This window comes from Rhinoraja longicauda, chromosome 31, assembly GCF_053455715.1.
Source record: "Rhinoraja longicauda isolate Sanriku21f chromosome 31, sRhiLon1.1, whole genome shotgun sequence".
NCBI lineage: Eukaryota > Metazoa > Chordata > Chondrichthyes > Rajiformes > Arhynchobatidae > Rhinoraja > Rhinoraja longicauda.
The window spans coordinates 17,730,619-17,750,020 of record NC_135983.1 but is presented as its reverse complement, the minus strand read 5'-3'; the positions used below and the strand labels follow the sequence as shown (position 1 = coordinate 17,750,020).

General features: G+C 43.1%; 1 pseudogene; it reads right to left on the bottom strand.

Moving 5' to 3' along the window:
- Window positions 1-9,815: 9,815 nt before the first annotated feature.
- LOC144608292 (solute carrier family 53 member 1-like) overlaps window positions 9,816-19,402 on the bottom strand; it is a 48,052-nt pseudogene continuing 38,465 nt past the window's right edge.

The following is a 19,402-nucleotide window of genomic DNA, read 5'->3' as shown; positions in this document are numbered from 1 at the left end:
TATTGATTTTATCATTTCACATTTAGAGTATCTTATCAATGCAGATTAGCCGCAAAGTGTCTCTGGGACTCTTCGCACAGCAATTTGCTTCGTACGGCTGGAATGTAATCAGACAAAAATTGACCCCGACCCACATGAAATATACAGACCAATAACTTATATGTAATTCGATGATCATAGCAGGGAAGGTTGAGGTCATAAAAGAGAACGCATTGTTGGAGTTCCTTTGCGCCTTATCTCTCAGCATGATAAGCCATAAACAGGTCATTTATAAAATTTCCATTAAGATTTTTAATCTCTGAATTTGGGGTACTTTTTAAACGTCACAATTTTTATGAATATTGTACTGTCTACAATGGAGTCTGTTCACCACCAATTCTACACAAGAAACAAAAAACCACACCGTAGTTGAAATGTTAACGTCTCCATCTCTCTCTCTCCTTAGATGCTATGCCTTCCCAGCATTTTGTATTTCAGATCCCAACACCTTCTGCTTGCGTTCATGAAAGTTGTAATGGTCCACCTGTACGTGCTGCAGAGGTCCCGATCAAGCTAAGTAACCATACTGTTGTGAGTGAATGTTTATTCTTTAAATGGACAACTTGCTGAGTAAATTGACTGCTGCAAGTTATACACCCTGTCCCATCACCGCCTAGCAAAGTGTTCAGAACTACTATTTCACATAATGGGTGAATGGAATGCAGGTTGCATTAAGATATGGATAACAGTGTAGTATAATGTTAAAATCCCCAGTTTATATTTACATATTCTTAAAAGTTTATTTTTAAAATCCTTTGAGGGTGCTGATCTTAGTACACGTTTTATGATATTAAATTAAGGCATTTATTCTGAATCTGGACTTGAATTTTGATAGGCTATTCAGCTTCAAAAGGGATATTTTTCGCCTGAGTTATTCCCTCTTCTCCCTGCTTCCATTAGGCAGAAGACACAAAAGCTTGAAAGTACATACCATCAGACTCAGGAACAGTCCTCCCCATATGTTAGGGTGCAGTGCCAAAATTCCAACAGACCTCAATGCAGTCAATGGACTTTTAATCTGGAACAGTTACGCTATAATGCCCAAAACATTATTATTATGCACTGATATTTTGCACTTTGCATTGCCTGTTGTACTTGTGTATGAGTTGATTGTACTCGTGCATAGTATCTGCTTTAATTGGATAGCAAGCATACAAAAACTTTCCACTATCTTGGTACATGTATCAATAATAAACCAATACCAATAGTTTGTTCAGCTTCAGGAAGCACCAGAGTTGAGCTCAGTTCCTTGCCTGTCCAATATTTATTGAATAGCACCCAGGAATGGGAGCTCTGGTTGATATTCCAACAGAATTCAACAATCTCAGATAATAAATTTGCTGTTTAAAAAGTACCTATCTTTTTAATTCTTTTCTGTTACAATTGCCTTTCACATCGCCTTCCCGTCATGTTTATCAGTTAACGCCTTTTTCTCTGCATTCTGTCACAAACATTTGAATTCTTTCCTCTTTAAGCAACCCTCTCTATGCATCGTAAAATGTGTCATATCTATAACTTGCAGTTCTGATCTTGAGTCATTGACGTATAACCAGTGCTTTTTTAAATGATGGTAATGGTACATGACCATTATAAAGATAATGATAATTATAAAGATAAACGTCATTATTTTTCTTTCTGGCCGTGTGATGTGTTTATTAATCATGTGTACCAGCATCTTTTTGTCTACCATAAAAGCACTACATAAAACATTAACTTAGTTTTTATTTTCCTCTCGATTGCTGCCTGACTTGCTGAATATTTTCACCATTTGCTTGCATCGGATTTCTAGCATTCACAGTATCTTGCCTTTATATAGTTTATTAATATCTTTGCAGCTGATGCCTATGTAAGCATGCGCACCATGCAAATCTGACGAGAACTGAACGTGATGTTATTTTGATGATAAAGAGTGGCAATTGTTCCAGGCAAGAGCACAAAGGAACAATGGCATGGCGAAGTTAGCATTAAAATTAGTCGAGTTGCACGCCTGCTTTTGCATTCAGCGGTCCCTTTTCATTGTAGCTTAATTTTCTTTTAGTAATTTGTGATTAAAGATTGTATCTGAGACAGATGATTTTGATCAGAGAAAGATATTTATTTACATTTCCAAACGTATAATTTTAAGTAAGACGGTCGGGTCTATATTGATATTTGAGGGATATCTATTTGGATCTTCCTCTCAGCTTTGGTTAAAAGTGCTTTATCAGCTATATGAGACCGCACTGCAGTGTTTGAGAAGTAACCTGACAGTAAGATTCCCAGAGTAATAGAAATGAAATGGTGTGAGCTATATTCAGTGAGTAAGTAGTACCTGGATTTTGGATAGAACCATGGAAGTATGATAGTGCCCATGTTGAATTCTTAACCTCTAGTCAATTAATTGATATCAACTAATGGGCTTGAACTTGAAGGGTCCTAGTTGGAATAGGAATTGCTAAGCCAGTTTGCTGTATTAGTGAGGGCAGACTTTGTCCTTTTTGAGATGTGTGCAGCAGCTCACAATTGTTCTTTGTGTTGAGAGAAAATGGTGTTGCAGCTAGATACAATAGTGGCATTTAAGAGACTTTTATATAGGCACATGGATAAGCTGGGAATGGAAAGGCATGGATAATGTGCAGGCAGAGAAGATTAGTTTAACTTGGCATCATGTTCGGCACAGACATTGTGGGCCAAAGGGCCTATGTTTGCATTGGTTTAATATTGCCAAATGTACCACAATATAGGGAAAAGCTTTATCAACATGCTATCCAGTCAAATCATGTTGTGCATAAGTTCAATCAAACCATACAGAAATGCAACAAGGAGTGCAAAAGGAAAGTACCAGAGTGCAGTATATATTGTTACAGCATTGTAATGGTGTAGTTATGGAGACAAACCGCAAGGTCTGCAATGAGGTAGTTTGGCAGATTGGGACTATGCCCTAGGTTATGAGAGGGCTGTTCAGTAGTCTGATAACAGGGGGAAGAAGCTGTTCCTGAGTCCGGAATGGAGGGATATGGATCGTGTCCAGGCAAATCGAATTAGATTAACTGAGTATGTTTGGCACTGAAACTGCGAGAAGCCTGTTCCTGTGCAGTAATGGCCTATGTACTCTGGAAGGTGTGTACATGTACATCAGCATGCCTGAGAATGACATTTATTTGAGGCAAAAGACAAATTCAGAAACACTTTGGATGTATCAACTTTTGCCACTAGGTGCGAGAAGGATTTCAAGATCTATTTTGTGACTTGATCAGAGATAGTGCCCTGTACTTACCTGAGGGCTGAAAATGTCAGTTTCCATCTGCTCACGGCATGGAAAGATTTGTAAATTATTGGTGTCAGTCTTGGCCATCGGAGAGATGATCCTTATCCAATGCTGCAGATGCTAGAACTGGGACAGCATCTCTGAAGGATATGGATAGGCAAAGAAGCGTCTCAACCAAAATGTCACCTATCCCTGTCCTCTAGAGATGCTGCCTAACCAGCTGAGTTACTCCAGCACTTTGTGTTCTAGGAAAGATCAGGATAGCTTAAACACAATGAAGTAAACTTGTCGATTTATTCACAAAATGCTGGAGTAACTCAGCAGGTCAGGCAGCATCTCGGGAGAGAAGGAATGGGTGACGTTTCGGGTCGAGACCCTTCAGACTGATGTCGGGGGTGGGACAAAGGAAGGATATAGGTGGAGACAGGAAGATAGAGGGAGATCTGGGAAGGAGGAGGGGAAGGGAGGGACAGAGGAGCTATCTGAAGTTGGAGAAGTCGACGTTCATACCACCGGGCCGCAAACTGCCCAGGCGAAATATGAGGTGCTGCTCCTCCAATTTCCGGCGGGCCTCACTATGGCACTGGAGGAGGCCCATGACAGAGAGGTCAGACTGGGAATGGGAGGGGGAGTTGAAGTGCTGGGCCACCGGGAGATCAGTGGCGTTAATGCGGACCGAGCGCAGGTGTTCAGCGAAGCGATCGCCGAGCCTGCGCTTGGTTTCGCCGATATAGATGAGTTGACATCTAGAGCAGCGGATGCAATAGATGAGGTTGGAGGAGGTGCAGGTGAACCTCTGTCTCACCTGGAAAGAATGTTTGGGTCCTTTGATGGAGTTGAGGGGGGAGGTAAAGGGACAGGTGTTGCATCTCGTGCGGTTGCAAGGGAAAGTGCCCGGGGTTAGGGTGGTTTGGGTAGGAAGGGACGAGTGGACCAGGGAGTTGCGGAGGGAACGGTCTCTGCGGAATGCAGAGAGGGGAGGGGATGGGAAGATATGGCCAGTGGTGGGGTCCTGTTGTAGGTGACGGAAATGTTGGTGGATGATATGTTGGATCCGCTGGCTGGTGGGGTGGAAGGTGAGAACGAGGGGGATCCTGTCCTTGTTGCGAGTGGGGGGATGGGGAGCAAGAGCGGAGCTGCGGGATGTAGAAGAGACCCTAGTGAGAGCCTCATCTATAATGGAGGAGGGGAAGCCCCGTTTTCTGAAAAACGAGGTCATCTCGGAAGCCCTAGTCTGAAACACCTCATCCCGGGCACAGATGCGGCGTAGACGGAGGAATTGGGAGTAGGGGATAGACTTTTTGCAGGGGACCGGGTGGGAAGAAGTGTAGTCCAGATAGCTGTGCGAGTCGGTGGGCTTGTAATAAATGTCCGTCACTAATTTTTCTCCTGTGATGGAGATGGTGAGGTCCAGAAACGGGAGGGAGATGTCAGAGATAGTCCAGGTATATTTAAGGGCAGGATGGAAATTGGAGGTGAAGTGTATAAAGTCAGTGAGTTCTGCATGGGTGCAAGAGGTAGCACCAATGCAGTCGTCGATGTAGCGGAGGTAGAGTTCGGGGATGGGGCCAGTGTACGTCTGGAACAGGGATTGTTCGACGTACCCGACAAAGAGGCAGGCGTAGCTAGGGCCCATGCGAGTGCCCATAGCTACGCCTCTGGTTTGGAGGAAGTGGGAGGAGTCAAAGTAAACTTGTCAATCTGCTAGACTGATGAAAAAGACAGACTTTTATTTCTAATCCAAAGGCATTTCTTGTGACGTGCAGATGTCTGAGTAATTTGCATCTGATGAAGTATTCTTTAAATGTAGTCACGATTGTAATGTAGAAATCAAGATGAGTCGTCTTTCTTCCCACTGTCTGCAATGTGATAACTTTGTTCCGTGTTTAATAAATACATTTTGTCCAAAACAGGGATTTTGTCCTTTATTCATAACTGTGGAGTAAGAATTTTTATGTTCCCTTGTGAGAGACCAAGACTTAGGTACAACTTACCATCTGAATTGTGGCACTGTTATACTGCCATGTTGAAGTGAACCTTGCCCTCGCAACCTTTAGATTGTTGATGGTCAATGAGGATAGCAACTATCCAACGTATTGCTGGATTATTTGTTGATAGTTTCAACTAGTTACCAGAGTTGTGCTTGGTAAAGGCCTGTGAGAGGAGATGCTCTCATTTCTCCTGCAGTTAATTATGTTCTTCCACTGCAGATTTCACACCAGCTCCGTGTGTCAACAGCAACTATTTTTATCGGCTGTGTTTTGCAGGGAAGTGCTGGCTTTTGATGACAGAATTAGTATGTGCTGAATAGGATGTTCTGTTTCCGTGAATACTTTCATTTCAGGTCTACACCTCACATTTTCCTCAGTTACTTTCCCCAGTCTGACATTTAGGTTTTGGTCTAATGGCTTCATTTCTTGTTTGATCCTATTTGTACCTCTGTCACTATAACTCTGCCTGAGATGTGTATGGAGTAGCCTTTTTCCTTTTGTGTGCAATTGCACCACCGTTGAGCATTTCCTGGCGTGCAAACCATCCTGTGACCACTCAGTTTGGTGCTGATCATGACCATTGCAAATTAAATCGAGAGCTCCATTGGGCTGACCCAGAGAAAAGACGAGCTTTCTTGGGGTTTACATGGCTTAAAAGCATAAGTAGAATGAGATGTAGATGATTTAGCTTCATGTGTCTGGTCTCTCACTCGATGAGATTGTAATTAATCTATCTTGGTGTCTTTCCTCCTCGAGCCCTTCATTATCTACAAATCTGTCATCTTGAATAAAATCTACTGAGCCATTTAGAAGGGGTTCCAAAGATTCACTACTTGTATTTTGGGATTGTGACCCTGGTATTTGGTATCCCAGCCAAAGGAAAATGCTCCGCATTTATCTTGACAAGCTTCAATGATATCACCTTGAGGATATTTCGAAGAAATTTGCAAGCTGTGCAATATTTTTGAAATTCAGACACAGTCGTATGTAGAAATTGAGGCATGTAATCTCAAAAGACCTCCATAATATTACTGACCATTTGAGGAATAAACAGTTTTGGAGGAACTCAGCACGTCAGGCATCCATTGAGGGAATGGACAGATGACGTTTTGGATCAGGAGCATTGAACCCTCCAGAAGTGACCAGACCGAACATGTCATCAGTCCATTGCTCCACAGATGCTGCCTGACCCGCTGAGTTCCTCCAATGTTTTATTTTGCTCGGGATTCCAGCATCTGTAGTTCCTTGTATCTCCATTAATGTCCAATTAATGTGCCTGTTTGGCAATGTATTATCGGCCTGGACATTGTGCTCAAAGCTCTGGAAAGAGGGTTGGGTTGAACATGTGACTTTCTTGCAAAAAGGCAACTGTGCCAGCAATTGAACCACAGCTGAGAAGTCTTAAGCAAGTCACGAATATGTAAAAGAATGCTTTTTTTTCCCCTTCACAAATCTTCCATTTAATTTTCTTTTCATGTGTAATGTAACACCTCGTCCTTCATCTGTCCTTTTTTCCCCCTTAAATTTGTCATCTCCTTCTCCTAAGGAGATTGATGCATAGTTGTACACAAGGAGGCATTGAAGCCCACTGTATCATTGCTGGCCATCAGGCATCCAGCTAAGCATCCCAATTTCCAACTCTTGGCCCTCAGCCCTCATGCCAATGTGTTTCAGATGCTTGGCTAAATGCCATTTAAATGTTGAGAGAGTATCTGCCTCCACAACCACTGTAGCTAATGCATGCCAGGGTTCAACCATCCTCTGAATAAAATACTTCCCCAAAACCCCCCACTAAATATCCTTCCTGTTACCTGGAGCCCTGTGTAGGAAAGAACCAGATGCTGGTTTAAATTGAAGGTAGACACAAAATGCTGGAGTAACTCTGCGGGAAGGCAGCATCTCTGGAGAGAAGGAATAGGTGACGTTTCGGGTCTAAAAGAAGGGCCTCGACCCGAAACGCAGTCTGAAGAAGGGTCTCGACCCGAAACTAAGTCTGCAGAAGCGTCTCGACACAAAACATCACCCATTCCTTCTCTCCAGAGATGCGGCCTATCCCGCTGAGTTACTCCAGCATTTTGTGTCTACCTGAAGCTCTGTCTCTGGTTATAGATGTCCCTGCTACTGTTAATGCTCTCCTCTATTCCCCTCAAATTTTACATACCCGATCCCTCCAGAGCATTAACTGGTCACTGTTCCACTGTTCATTACAATCTCGTGCCCAATTACCCTTATTGTGTTATCATCGCCTTTTGTCTTTGGGTGGGGTTTGGTGAGCTGATGACTTGGAATGGGTCTGATAAGTCCCGTAAGAATGCCCCATCACCAAAATTCTGTGTATGGTTCAACAGCATGTAGCGGAGCCAAGGAAAATGCAAGGAACTGCTGAAAAAAAAGTGCTGGAGTCACCCAGCGGTCAGGCAGAATCTCCGGAGAACATGGGCACGTAACATTTTGGGTTGTGACCCATCCTGATTGCAGTGGGGTGGGGTGGGGTGGGGTGGGGGGGAAGGGAAGAAAGCTGGGAAAGAGGTGGGGGTGGAACCAAGTCTGGCAAGTGATAGGTGGATACAGGTTAGGGGCATTTGATTAGCAGATTGGTGGGCAAAATGCTAGTAATGAAAGGGTGCAAGATAAATGTGAAGCCAGAAGGAGGGATAAAGGTAGAAGGAGATGGTGGGGGGAAGAAGCAAAGGGGGCACCCCAGAGTGGAGGCACGGAGAAGAGAAATGGGGAAAGAAGGGGGTTTTGCCTAACATTGGAGAATTCAATTCAAGTTGCAAGCTACCCAAGTGGATTATGAGTGGCAGAGCCATTATCTTCAATTGATTTCCTGCACAGAATAATCACTGCCACACATCCATCATATTTATTTCTAAGAAATTTATTATCCCAAGCCAGCACAAGAAAAACCAAGGCAGAAAAATTATTTATGTACATGATGAGAAACAAGAACCATAGAATTCTCCTTTATCATAAAATAGCACTGTCACTGGAAGGTTATGTACAAGCTTAAACTTCAAAATGTTTAATTATTTACACCAAAATTATTTACATATGCTAAATGCCTCCGAACAGTTGAGTTCAGTGGACATTGATTCATTCCCAAGCTGGGCAGCATTGTAGATTGATTGACTTGTTGGGATCTTTCCAGCGCCTCACTGTGTACTTTCATCCCTCAGCTTTTGACTTTATGAATGTAAACACTACTCTCTGAAGCCCAATGCCCCCCTTGCTTGTTTTAAGTTTATTGATCCATTCATGTGTCCGTAGGATTGGAATGGAAGCCTAGTTCACAAAATAGAGCAGGTTGATCTGACTTGACAAACTGCCTATTACTAATATCTTCAAGCAACTGATTCTATGTAACATCACTGTACTCAGACACATACATATTGGATTAAAACACGGAGTCACTTCGTTGCTGCCCACACACAGCTAACACTACGGGGCAGCAATCACATTTTTAATAAACTCCCCTTTAGTCAACTGTTAAGTGAGACTAAGACCAAACCATCATTTGAATATTCACATTTTACAGCTTTGATCGCATACTGGAATCTTAACCAGTTATTCCTTAAATATCAGACTCCAGACCAGAGCAGAATCTGTTTATTCAAACATCCAAGATGCCACAGTAAACATTCTGTGTTGGTGATTTTTCCTTCTGCATGTCTTAGATTCTCTCTTCTGCAAAGGCTGTAGCAATCTAAACTGTTCATCTGCTTGTGTGTGCGTGTTGCAAGTTTCTAATTTTGACAATCTCTAGCTGCATTTAAAACAGATTTAATTTTGTCTTGAAATCTAATTAGCTCTTTAAGTCTTGGGACTCTTTCATTCATTTGACATTGAACGTCCAGATAACGAGCTTACAAAAACCACAACTTGATATTACACTAATGTTATAAATGGTCAAGGATTCACACCTGTAATTCCACACAAGATTTCATTTGTGTCACCAAAAGAGGGGAGTAGAATGGGTTGGTTAGAGTAAAGGAATGGAAAGTCAGGGGTGCTGGGAACAGCCCAGTTCTTCTTTGCCAGAAGAGGAAAGCAATGGGAAAGTTAGCCAGTTTGGTGTTGGAAGCTTGGAAAGATTAGAATATGGAAAGGAAAGTCGGGGATGCTGAGATCAGACCAGTTCTTCTTTGCCAGAAGAGGAAAGCAATGAGAAAGTTGGCCAGTTTGGTGTTAGAAGCTTGGAAAGGTTAGAATATGGAAAGGAAAGTCGGGGATGCTGAGATCAGACCAGTTCTTCTTTGCCAGAAGAGGAAAGCAATGGGATAGTTGGCCAGTTTGGTGTTGGAAGATTGGAACTAGAGAAGGTCTCTGATTGTGAGTCTTTGAGCAGATCTTTGTCGAGGAGACCAGCAGAGAATCAACACCCTCTACCAATGCAGGGTCATTTGAAAAGAGCTGATTTTTTCCTATATATATGTTGTTTGATAAAAGTATGACTTTTCTCTGGTCAGTGGCTTCAGTCTTTTTACTTCAATGAACAGTTCAGTTCACCCAAATGAGTTTGGAGCATTCAAAACAGCCCCCATGCCTTTGCCAAGTGTTTCAAGGGAACTTGGTTCAGTTTTATCAATCACTCCATCTCTTCAATGTGAACTTTCGTTTCCCAGCTTTTGACTCTGAAGAACAGACACACAACAGTTAGTGGAAGGGAATGAATTGGTTTGAAACAAAATCCTGCAATTGTCAGTTTTGCCCAAATTACATTATAAGATTTTGACATATGTCGATCATACAATTGTGACTTTTAAGACATTTGGACAGATATATGGATAGGAACGGTTTAGAGAGCTAGGTGCCAAATGCAGCAGGCAAATGCAACAAGTCCAACACGCCAACTTGGTCAGCATGGATCAAAGGGCCTATTTCCATCTTGTACAGCTGTATGACTATTGTTAGGAAAGAAGTATTGCATGTACATTACATTTCTCTCTTGCATAGTGACTTTTGTGGCCAGCCTCACCACAGTTTTGTGCACAGTGACTCTTGGGATAGGGATGAGATGAATGACCATTTCACCATGAGATCTTCAGCCTTGTTTATCTGAACAGGTGGACTTGCATTCTCTGCTCTGGAAAATAATGTGTCTTAATCTGCATGAGATCTGTGGTCCAGAGTGTTAATGCTGACGTATCAATGCTGTTGGTCAAACTCCTGGATCTTCCGCTCAGACCGTTGGAGTATTTTCACAGCACACACGGGGCCTGTTCACATAAATGATGCATCACCATCTTCTTAGCACAATAAATAAACCACAGTAAATAAATGCCCTCAACATCCACATGACGAGACTGAAACATCTCCAGCCTTAAAATTGGAAAGGACTCTGTGAAATGCACTGATAATTAGCTCTTATCAAAATTTTATTGCATTGAAATAAAAGAAATAGCAAAACTAAAGCGTAATATGAATTTTATCACTGATTACAATAATATAATGGGCATTGATAAACATTTTTGATAACATCTGCAACGTATTCCACAGCAAGCTACCAACAGGAAATGGCGGGCACTAGGCAGAGTTTGCCTTTGGACACTTTAGATGGATGGTGTTTGGGTAGAAATGTGCCAAACTGGAGGAAATGATGGAGGGTTAATGTTAATAGTAAAAGATCCAAGGGGTGACTGCCTCACTGGTGGGTGGCACAGCTGGGAGATCTGTTGCCTCAGTGCCAGAGACCCGGGTTCAATGCTCCCACCCAACACTGAACATTTTGGAAAGTGATTGGGTTTTGTCTCACCAGAGACATCCCCACCACCATTGGTGAAGGGTATGTGAAAGAAAATAAGTTGCAGCGGGAAGTAAGGAGAAAGAATGTAATTTGTAGGATTTTCCCCCTTGGGGTTGACTAGTCCCTGATAGGCCAATAGTTATAGTATGTTTTGTGTTTTAGTGCATGGTTCAGAAACCTTGTGTGTGTGAATCCTCTAGCACAATAGTTGACCACGATGGCTAAATTGATGACCGGAACTGCTTTTGAAGGCCACACCCCTCAGTAGGGAGATGGTGAACACCAGTGATGCATTCCTCATGCCATCCAGCAGCTGAGCTCTCACTTCCTGCAGTTTTCCAGAAATGACAACGGAAGCCAGCATACTGAATGTGTACTAGAATTGGTTCAGCAAGTATAAGCATTTTAATAGTCAAATAGCCTGGTATGAGAGACATGGAACTGCAGATGGTGGAATCTTGTGTAGAACACACAGTGCTGGAATAATTCAACGGGTCAGGCAGCATCTGTGGAATACGTGGAAGGGCAATGTTTCTTGTCAGGACTCTTCCTCAGAATCAGACTCTGAATTGGACTCTTCTTCAGACGCTCAGTCAGAATCAGGGTTCCAACCCGAAATGTTTTGCTTAAGATTCCAGCATCTGCAGATCGTTGTGCTACCAAGCTGGTGAACTATTGTTATGACCTTCATGAACATCCATTATCAATCATGACAGAACCTCATCCATGCAGAGCTGCTGCAATGTAATAATGGGTGCGGACAAGTGAGCACAACTAGCTCTGTTACAGAGGTGGACCAGAGGGCTTTGTATCATGGCCAAAATCGGCCCACAAGTTGACTGTCCTGCTACATGGTCCTTCTAGAAAGGAAAGCCCTGGTTGGCAGTGCACACAGGGTAGTACTGCCACCCACTGATCACATTTGGCCTTACAACCAAGTCTGAAGCTTTGTTGGTGCTGCTCTTCCCAGTGCAATATTGCCTTCATTTTTCCTCCTTTTGAAGGTGATAAATTAATGTTGGGAGAAAACTGATTTTGAAGATGCAGAGAAAGAGAGGAAAGGAAATAATGCAAAGATGGTTGATAATTGCTGTAAGGCGAGAGTTGAAGGCTCTCTGGCCACTCCTATCCCTTGTAGAGCAACAGCTCTCTCCTCTCATCCCCGCCCACCCATTCCCTGGATTTTAAAACTTATTTTATCTTTAACATTTTACAGTTCCAATGAAACACCATTGATTCAAAATATTAATTTCCTCTTTATCCACATGGCCTGGCAGCATCAGGGAGAGATAGTTAATGTTTTAGGTTGAAACACCATCATCAGAAATGGGAAAGGTGAGAAAACAAATTTGTTTTGTTGCAGAGGAGATGGTGAGGGATGGGATATGGTGAGGAAATATCTCCAATGGGGTGAGGCTGATGTTGCTGATTCCTCGGATTGATGAGGGTAGTAAGAGGAGACTTGGAGGAACATGTAAAAACTGCCAGAACTACAACTGAGATTTGAAGCTGAAAAGAGAATTGCTGAAAGTGTTCAGCTCTTCAGACTGTGTGTGCTGGGAGAATGGGGGGAAAGGGTTAATGTTGCAGATGGATAATCCAGCAGAACTCACCACTTCTGATGCAAACATGAATTAAATTATCTGAAATTAATATTAAATCCTGAAGATTTCAATATGTCCAGATGGAAGGTGAAGTGTTGTGTCTCAAGCGGGTGGAAGTAATATCAGGATAACTGAAAGGTCTAGATGTAAATCGCAACACATCCTCTAAGACAGATTCCGAAAGGGAAGTGAAGAGTCTGGGATGGTCCTTGTGACATTGAGAACCATAAAAGGTAGGCAGCAAAACTAATTGAATGGTTGAGTTCTTTGTATCCAGTAAACAATACTGATGCGGGTGTCACTGAATGAATAAAGGGGTGAAGGAGGCGCTGGGGGGTGAGAACGGGGTTCCACAAGTTCAGATGGGGCCAGGTTTGACTGAGTGAAAGGGTGGCAAAATCGAGATGATGGATGAGAAGGGACATGGATTTGTGGTGGGACTTGAAGTGGAAGGAACAGGAGGGAGAGTTGGTGGTCAGAGGAAAGTGAAGGTGTGGGGAGGAGTTTGGGAATTGGAGAACTGTAGAAGTTTGTGATCTGAAAGGAAGGAATTGCGTGGCAGCAATGTGTGTACTGGAGGGAAGAGGGCAACTGCAGCAAAGTTTTTTGAGGGCATGTCAGTGCTATTACAGAGAGGTCAGGAATAAGCATGTGCTGATATAGGCCATTAAGCTTGGATCTCAGACCGTGGCTCTTGGGCATTAGCTCCCTCCACAGATGCTTCCTGACCTGCTGGGTGATTCCAACAGTTGGTGTTTCTATTTCAGATTCCGGCTTCTGCAGTTTTAAAATTTTCAGTAACCTTGTGCATGTGGCAATTTTTTCTTGTTCAAGATTTTCCTAGCATCCATCAATCAGGCTCTTGAACACTAGTCAGCGCTAACTTCAGCAACCATTATCTTCTATGAGCGGTGTTTCTGGTTGCACTACAAACTTTGGGTTTTGCATTTTTATGGTGACCCCGTATTAGCTATTTATTATATTTTTGATTATTACATATTATGGGCCTGTTAAACTGCAGCAAGTAAGAATTTCATTGTTCTGATTTTGGTACAATTAAACGCTCTTGACTCATGTCTCCTTTAGTGGCTAGGTGAAAGATCTGAGTCAAGTGTGTGCAGAGCCTTAAATGTTTGCAAAGGATTAACGTGAATATAGATGTAAGTCATCATTGTTTCTTAACTGACCTTGATCTTTTAAAGGAGAAGTTGGTTTTCCTCTTGCTAGCTTTGACTTTTCCACGATTCCTGACGCCTTCCTGCTGGTCCATGAGCAGTAGCAGAGTGGCCTGGTTTTCCCTGGTCAGGGGCATGATGGAGATGTCGCGGACTGCTCGGAACTGGCCACAGTTGTTCAGATGTTCGTTCTCCAACCGGAAGAAATTCCAGACAAATCGTCTGCAGCGAAAAATGTGTTAAGTTTAAATGTGGCAGAATGCTATTTACAAATGAACCACAGTGAGCGAGATGGAAAATAAAATAGTACAGCACAGGAACAAGCCCCGTGGCCCACAATGTCTCTGCTGAATGTGATTCTAATTTAAAATCTCATGTCACCCATATCCCTTAATTCCCTGCATATCCATTTGCCTATCCAAAAGCCTCTGACACACCACTCTGGTATCTGTCTCCACCACCTCAAGAAGCACATTCCACGCTCCCACTACCTTCTGCATTCATGTTTTTAAAAAATCTGCCCCATACGTCTCCTCTAAATTTCCCCCTCACCTTAAAACTATGCCTTCTAGCATTAGAAATCTAGCCTGGGGAAAAAAATTCTGGCACTCAACCCTATTTATGCCTCTCAAAACTTTATATGCTAGTTTCTGGTCTCCCCTAAACCTCTGACATTCTGGAATAAATGTTTGCTTTGTATCTTTTATCATCTTCTTTCACATCATTCCACGTCCACCCAAGTATATGGATAGGAAGGGTTTAGAGAGGTAAGGGCCAATGTAGTCGAATGAGACAAGCCCAGTATGCTAACTTGGTTGACATGGACAAGGGGGGTGGGGGGCAGAGGGCTAGTTTGTAAGCTGTGCAGCTGTCTCTAACCCCTCTGCTTATTATCATTAACTCTTTATAAAAGCGCTATTGGTCAAAATGGAGGTGATTGGGGAGTTCTTCACTCCTGGAGAACATATTGCTATAAATTATTGCAGTTGATTTGTACTAAGTGCACTATTATCCCCTTATGATTCTTTTGGGAACTTTTAAGGTCGGCACGGTGGCGCAGCAGTAGAATTGCTGCCTTACAGCGCCACAGACTTGGGTTCGATTCAGTGTACAGATATATGATTAAGGGAATAACGTTTAGTGCAAGATAAAGCCAGTAAAGTCCAATTAAAGATAGTCTGAGGGTCCCCCATGAGGTAGATAGTAGTTCAGAACTGCGCTCTGGTTGTGGTAGGATGTCAGTGAATATTTCCTCAACTCACCTACAAGTGAAAAGAATGTCTTTGATACAGCTTTAGGATATGGTTATGTATTGTAGTAATATCAGAACATTGACTCCCACTGTTGTCCTATTTGGGGTCAGAATGTGGAGAGGATGTTTCTACTAGTGGTGGAGTCTAGGACCAGAGACCATAGTCTCAGAATAAAAGGACGCACCTTTTATAAAGGAGATGAGACGGAATTTCTGCAGTCAGAGGATGGTGAATTTGTGGAATTCATTGCCACAGATGGCTGTGGAGGCCAAGTCAATGGATATTTTTATGGTGGAGATTGACAGATTCTTGATTAGTAAGGGTGTCAGGGGTTATGAGGTGAGGGCAGGAGAATGGGGTCGAAGAGGGAAAGATAGATCAGCCGTGGGCTAATTCTGCTCTGAGAACTTATGAACTAATGAGAATAGGACATTGATCTTAAACATATGAATGTGATACAGCATTTCCTGCAGCAGTCACAATCATCTTTCCTGAACTTAACTTCCTATGCCTGTGGGACTGACATTGCCTCTTACCTGAAGACCTCCAGTGGAGCCAGGGTAGTTGAGATGATTTCCGCCACCTCCGATTGTTTGGTATTAGTGAACAAGATGTTAAGGGCCCAAGCAACACGAAGTATCACATCCTGAAGCATGGCGCCGTAGTAGTACACCTAGTGAGCAGAGCAAATCCATTTTTAAATTGGTTCTCAAAGTGGAAAGGACTGTCACAGTTATAAATGGTGCACTGAAATATCTGGCCTATGCTGATTTATGCTCCACTCAAATGTCTGCCACCTTGCTGCTGGCAACCCTGCCAACGTAACCTAATCCATCTGTATTCATTGAGCTTTTACCCTTTTATGTCCAAGTCAGATGAGCAATCCAAGTGTTTTCTGAGATCTACTCAAGTTAATGAGAGGTCATCTATCTGATGATGGATCGTCCATGAATCCAGCCACAGAGCAGTTTTCCCAGTAATATTGCAGGAGACTCTTCTTGCTCAACCTGTACCAATTGAGTTCGGTGGTTCAGAGGACAATAGACAATAGGTGCAGGAGTAGGCCATTCGGCCCTTCGAGCCAGCACCACCATTCAATGTGATCATGGCTGATCATTGTCAATCAGTACCCCGTTCCTGCCTTCTCCCCATACCCCCTGACTTCTCTATCCTTAGCTCTATCTAGCTCTCTCTTGAATGCATTCAGAGAATTGGCCTCCACTGAGAGGCAAGTTTCAGGTCACTTAAGATTTTTTGCATATTTAAATGTACCTAATTGTTCAATCCTTTGGCTTTTATATTGTTTTAATTATTTGTTACACTTTTGGAAAAATTCCCAGCCATCAATATTTTATTTTAGTTGTAAGAGAAAAGCAACTCGTTGGTTTTTCCAATAGGTTTAGACATTATTGTCACGCACACTGGACCTAGTGTTTTGCATGCTATCCAATCAATAGAGCACTAAACAGCAGTGCACTGTTCAGTGCTTCCCCTGAAGCAACAACACCCTCTGGTGGCAGGCTGACACAACGTGCAGGACATGGACAAGGTTTTTGGTCGGACCTTTGCTCAGACCAAGTTTACATTTTTCTCCCATCTTGTGATCTCTAGCTCTTTGCAGTTCGGAGTGACACATTGCACAGCCAGTAGAGTCACTGCCTCGCAGTGCCACTGACGTGGTTAAATCCTGACCTCAAGTGTTGTCTGCATGGAGTTTGCATGTTCTCCTTGTGACTGTGCAGGTTTGCTCCTACATCCTCGGCCAACACGCATCCCAGGTACGTGTTGGCCTCTGTAAACTGTCTATAGGTAAATGCTATAATCTGGGGGAGTCGATGAGAATGTAGGAGGAATTAAACAATTGAATAACATAGGATTAGTGTAATTGGATGCCTGATGGTCAGCATGAGCTTGGTGGGCCGAAGGGCCAGTTTCAGTGCTCATCTTTCTGATACTCGGGGTATAGCACCTGCCGATCCACTAATCCACACCTATCTTGCCAATCGATCAATGGAGTTGGCAGTTTAATGTGGCATCAAAACCTATGCTGTGTAGACACCAGAACACCAAAGACCATGTGACTTAATGGTATGTGCAATTCCTATAATTCTCCATTTCACAGGTGGCTAACATAGAGTCAGTCATTCAGCATGAAAATAGGCCCTTTACCTAACTCATCCATGCTGACCAAACCGCCCCATCTATGCTAGTCCCACCTGCTTGCGTTTGGGCCATATCCTTCTATATCTTTCCTATCCACGTATCTATCCAAATATCTGTTAAATGCTATTATAGTACCTGCCACAACTACCTCCTCTGCCACCTCATTCCATATGTCCTCCACACTCCGCTCGTATCTTAAACCTATGTCCTCTGGTTCTTCCTAAAAGAACAGTCCTTTAATTATGAGGCTATGACCTCTAGTCCTGGACTCCCCCACTGGTGGAAACGTCCTCTCCATGTCCACTCTATCCAAGCCTTTCAAAAGTTACTCCTGTGCTTGTCAATTGGAAGGTCGGAAGATTTGAACTTAGTGTGGTCTGAGGAGATTACAATGGGAACATTGACACACAATGTGCCAGAATGAAAGACGGTATAAAATTTCATAGACAAATGTACACTGATGTGGGAATTTCACTGTTTCATCTAAATTTGGATGACACCTTTACAAGAAAGCAAGGACTTGGAAGATAAATATTCTGCTTACTAAGTAACCAACTTGTTCGGTTAGACATGCAGGCTTTATAGACTAATTAACCTCTATAAATTGCTCCTATTGTGTAGGGAGTGGATGCAAAAGTGGAATAACATAGAATTAGTGCCAACAAGTGATCGATGGTCGGCATGGATTGAAGGGCCTGATCCCGTGCTCTATCTATCAATCAATGTGCACTTACTTTATAATAGTATACTGTCTCTTCTCTCAGATACTTGTTCTCCTTGGTCTTCCTGTCCAACAGACCCCAGTCCATCTTCAGGTCCCAGCCAATGGTGAAAATGGTGCTGACACAGGTTGTCACGGCCCACAGGTAAAAGTAAACCTTTACACCAACCGTCAACTGAGAGCGTTCTAAGGGAGAGCAGGAAGGTGCACATGAGAACTCGCTCAGCTTCACAAACAACAAATTACTGAGCAACACCCGGAGGGATTGATGGTGATCTTTTTTAATATCCAGCGGTATGCCACAGCACAGCATGTAACCATGGCAACGGGGGAAAGCACAACTCTTTTTCTCCTTGATAAAGTAATGTGCTGCAGACGACAAATCTTCAGGTCTGCACTGCCAAAGACCAAAACTTTTTGCCCTAATTATTTAGAAGATATTTAGACATATACATGGATAGGACATATTTGGAGGGATATGGACCAAATGCCAGCAGGGGGGACTAGTGTAGCTGCGACATGTTGGCCAGTGTGGGCAAGTTGGGCTGAACGGCCTGTTTCCACACTGTTTCACTCTATGACTCCAGGTACATGGATAGGGAAGGCTAAACACAGGTAAATGTGACTCGACTGGATGGGCCGTCATGGTCAGCCTGCACGAGTTGGGCTGAAGGGCTGTTTCGGTGTTGCCTGACTCCACAACTCTCACAATCCATGCAGCACTTTGCCATGAAAATATCCTCAGAGCCAACTTCAGCTCGGGTGCTATAACAGCATTTAAGAGATTTGAACAGGTACGTGGATAGGAAAGGTTTTGAAGGGAATAGGGGGGGTAAATGGGACCCAGCCTAGATGGAACATTTTGATCAGCATGGACAAGTTGGGCTGAAAGGCCTGTTTCTGTAATGTATGATTCTTAGTGCTGAGAGATGCATTTCAGCCAATAACACAGAGTTACTGCACTGATCCAGTGCATTGGGCGAGAAGTGGGCGATGTATGTTGAAGGCATCAGGAGCACCAGTGCTTATGGTAACCAGCAGGTCTGAACCATGCCCAGTGCTGTGATACCAGCACTCTCAATCTGGCAATGAGTAACAGGTATCTGCAATTTTTAAGTTGATCCAAAATGGAGTGAAAACCCAGAGATAGTAAAACCTTGATAACCCCACACCCTTGGGACTACTCTGTGCTAGACTTGCCCATTTCCCAGACCATTAGGCATTGCTCTCATTATTATCTAAGCATGTTCCTTCTTTAGCATGTTACACAGTCGTACAATAGATTTTTTCAGTGATCCCAGTGAGTTTAAACAGCAGGAAATGTACAAGCTCTCGGGACTTTGGCTTTGGTTGCAAACCCATACCAAAGTTCCTGAACCCTGGGGTTCTGGATCCCAACCACTGCTAGGTGGCATTCCAGACCCTGGGCACTCTACCCGCACTCTGGACCCCTGGCTCACATT